Here is a 3918-nt window from a genome sequence, read left to right as displayed (position 1 = left end):
GCGGAAGTCGAAGCGCGAAGTGGCGAGGGTTCACTGTATACAATGGTCTTGAGCAGAGGTGTCAAACATAAAATGAAAATAGAAACAAATTGTTATGAGAACAGCACTTAGAGGAGATCGAGGTAATACCGTACACATTATTCCCTCATTACATTTTATTTCAGTCTCGTGGGCCACAAAAAATTACCTCGGGGGCCACATGCGGCCTACAGGCTGCCAGTTTGACACCCCTGGTATTGAGGAAGCATTGTGAATTCTAGATGCGATGATGGGATTGGGGTTGGTATCTCTTTGAGATGAAATGATAACGGTGTCTGGGATCGGCTTCAGAATGATTAGAGGCGGAGGGGGTCGCAGCATTGAAACAAGACTGGCCGAGGTATTGGACACGGGGACCGCTCTGGGCGCGTTGTCTGACTCTGTAGTTTTGAACGTGCTTTAGATTACCCATAATAACCCAAATCAATCAAGACTCAGTGTGACCGTCTAGGACAGGGTAGAACTGCCTCTGCCACTGTGTACAGGGGTAGAAACCCTCATCTTCCTCCCCTTCACCCCCCAGCAGCGGTTGGTGCTTTTCGAACTAGTGACCTTGCAGTTGGAGCCCAACACGTAATCCACCATGCCACCCACCCGGGCTCTTGTCCATAACGAAAGGTTGGGGGTGGGGGGCAGGGAAACAACCAAAAAAGGTTCTTGCAGAAGGAAGCCAAGATCATTAAAACTAAGGAACCATCTCTATCAAATATTGGTGGCAGCATCTTTTTGAACCCCTAGCCCCAGACCCTGCAGCCAGCCACTCCACCACTGGCGAGTCACCCTACTGTCCCCTGGTGTTTGAGTGACGCAGTGGGCGTGCACGGACACTGTCACTCACTGCAGCAACGGGGATGAGGGGTGGAAAGGACCTACTAGAACCCTAAAACCCCCAAACCCAGCCTGTTGCTGTTGGAGGAATCACTCGTGGGGAACCTGTAGGGCAGAAAACTGCCCATGGGACTTCCTGGGCTTCGTGGTAACTGCTTAGCCACTGTGCTGCCAGGACTCTCCTGAACACAAGCCCCCCCAAACTTGCTGCTCTTGAGTTGATGCTGACTCATAGAGACCCTATGTTAAGTAGCTAGATTTAGGGACAAGGGGGCTTGTTCCTCCCAAGCCTGCACGTTCCCCCTCCAGGTTAGAAGGAAATTAGGCAGCTATTAGATGCCTACGCAGACCCCCCAAACTGAGCATGTGCAAACTCAAGCCCTGAGCCAGGTGGGAGATTTACCTGGGAGGTCCAAACTAGCAGGGGTATGGGTGGGGGGATGACATCACCCAGGTGGGCTTCACAGCCAATGGGGTCAATCAATACCTTCAACCCCGCCTCCCCCAGCCAGGGGGTGGGCCAGGCTAAAGGCAGGGAGCACACTCTCACTCTCTGGTCCCAGCTCTCGCCACTGCCTCTCCGACCGCCACCCCTTCCACAGGTGGGGGTGCTCATTTCCACGGGGATGTTTGCGCCCAGGTGCATGCTTCCCAGGGATAGCAGGTACCCTTTGAGACTAACATCTGAAACTTGTCCCGTACATCATAAAAGTCCACTTGGATTACAAAATGGGCTGCGGTGTGAATTCTTTCACGGTGCGAAGCCAAGAACCAAGGTCTGACCCATTCAAGGTTACACCTGCACAGGCTTCCCGAGACTGTAAAGGGGCAGAGAGCTGCATCCTTCTCCCGTGGTGTGGTGCGTGGGCTTGAATCCTCACCTTGTTGACAAGCCAGTGCGTACCCCACAGTGTCACTAGGGCTTCAGTGGGGGACCCAGGCAGATCACATTTAACCAATGGGCCACTGAGAAAACACCAAAGTGGTTGTTGAATCAGTTCTGCCTCTTGGCAATCACGTGTTCGAGTAGCTGTTCCACACGGCTTCCTGTCATCTTTCTGGAAGGATATGGACAGGTCTCTGTCCCATGGTGCCGTCGGGTAGGCTTGGCCCGGCAAGGTTCGGGGTTGGCAATTGAGCACAACCTGTTTGTACCACACAGTGGCCTTCTACACAAGCATAAACTAGAGAGGTCATTCAGATGCTGTAGCACAGGAGATGGCTGCCAGGTTCAATGACAGAACAAATGGGGAAAAAGCAAGCTACAGAACAGAAGCTCTGCCTGGGAGGGCATGCCTCTCTCTCTTCAAAGGGTGGGGAAGCAGGCCTATGTGCAGATGTGATAGGTAAGTTTGTATCGACTTGGCTGAGCCAGGCTTCTCCGTGGTATGATAGTAAGCTCTAGTAGTCCCCCACGGTGTGACCTAACAGCGTAATTAGCTTCATAATGGGATCTGGTGTGAGCCACCAATCAGTTGTCAGACTATTAAAGTGGAATGCAGTCCATATACTCAGGTCGCCGGCCTGATACTGTTTCTTCGAGAGTGTGACCTACTTCCTATATAAGTCGATGCAGTGGGGAGTTTCTGGGTGGATCTGGCTCCTGCATCTGGCTCATTGACCTCTGGTTCTGTGTGTGTCTGGGTAGACTAGAGAAACAAATCCAAGGAGACTCTTACGCAGGGGTCCTCAAACTTTTTAAACGGGGCCAGTTCACTGTCCCTCAGACCATTGGAGGCCCAGACTATAGTTTAAAAAAAAAAACTATGAACAAATTCCTATGCACATATCTTACTTTGAATTAAAAAACAAAACGGGCAAAAACACCCGGCCCAGCGGGCCGGATAAATGTCCTCGGTGGGCCACATGTGCCCCGTGGGCCATAGTTTGAGGACCCCTGCTCTTATGTGTGTAAGAGAGATCTTTATATCAAAGAGCAATTGTACATTAAGAAAGCATCCCCGCCCAGTCCAGATCAAGTGCGTAAGTCTGATATTGGCCCCTATATCCAATATCAGTCTATAATTTCCTCTTTAGACTCACGCAGCTATGCAATGATGCTGAATGCCGGAGGATCACAAGACTGGGTGGAAAGTCTTGTGGCTCCAGTGGCGGTGGAAGCATCTCAGCACTGGTGTGGGTCTCCATGTGGCTCCTCCAGCTCCAGGGCTCTGGCTCCATCAGTGTCTCTCCATGTGGCTTGTCAACAGGAATGTGAGAGTCTGTTGTGCCTCCAAATGAGGTCATCAAGCTGCGGCCTGATTGACAGGCTAAACTCCACCCCTTCACTCTTAATGGTCTCAAGTTGACACCAGATTACATAACTACCACAGATTCTTTGACTTGGGCCAAACGGCCTGCCATATTGTCTGCCTTCAGCAGCCTGCCCACTGACCTGCAGCCCTTGGATCCACTGGACCATGGATCCATCCACCTTTGCATCCGCCAGCCTGAGTGTCCTGGTCTAGCAGCCCCCATAGCTACACGAGTCAGGAGATGCTTCCAGCTAACAGCTGACCTATGGACTAGAACTAGACTCAACTCGCTTCTACAATTATATAATTTCCCCATTAGTTTTGCTTCTCCAGAGAACTTAGCCAAATACACATTTCCTTGTACCTGGAAAACTCTCTGGAAGCAAACATAAGAAATAAGCAGGAAGAGGTCCCAGCAGGCTGGCTGAGGGACCACAGGAGGAGACATATGACTGCCTGTTCTTTTTCAACCTTGAACCATGAAGATATTGTTTTTATGTCAGCACTGCATTTCACCTTTTTTTTTTTTTTAAGCAAACCAGTAAAGGAAAGGACTGTGACCTCTGGCTCACTTATGTAATTAAGAATGAAAACAAGTCATCACGCACACTCACTAAAAACGTAGGCACCAATAGAGCGCTACACATCACCCTTTGTGTTTGTTTGGTTTCCCACGGTGACCCTGGTGACTCCATTTCCATACTGCTGTTGGTTGTCAGCCCCATCCAGGCAGCCCTCGGATTCATGGTGAGCCTGTCCACCACCTGCATGACTGATTGCTAATAGATCAAACTGC

Source organism: Echinops telfairi, unplaced genomic scaffold (genome assembly GCF_000313985.2).
Source record: "Echinops telfairi isolate 266 unplaced genomic scaffold, ASM31398v2 ScPeMD7_36;HRSCAF=134, whole genome shotgun sequence".
In the NCBI taxonomy this organism is placed as follows: domain Eukaryota; kingdom Metazoa; phylum Chordata; class Mammalia; order Afrosoricida; family Tenrecidae; genus Echinops; species Echinops telfairi.
This window is presented reverse-complemented; position numbering follows the sequence as displayed.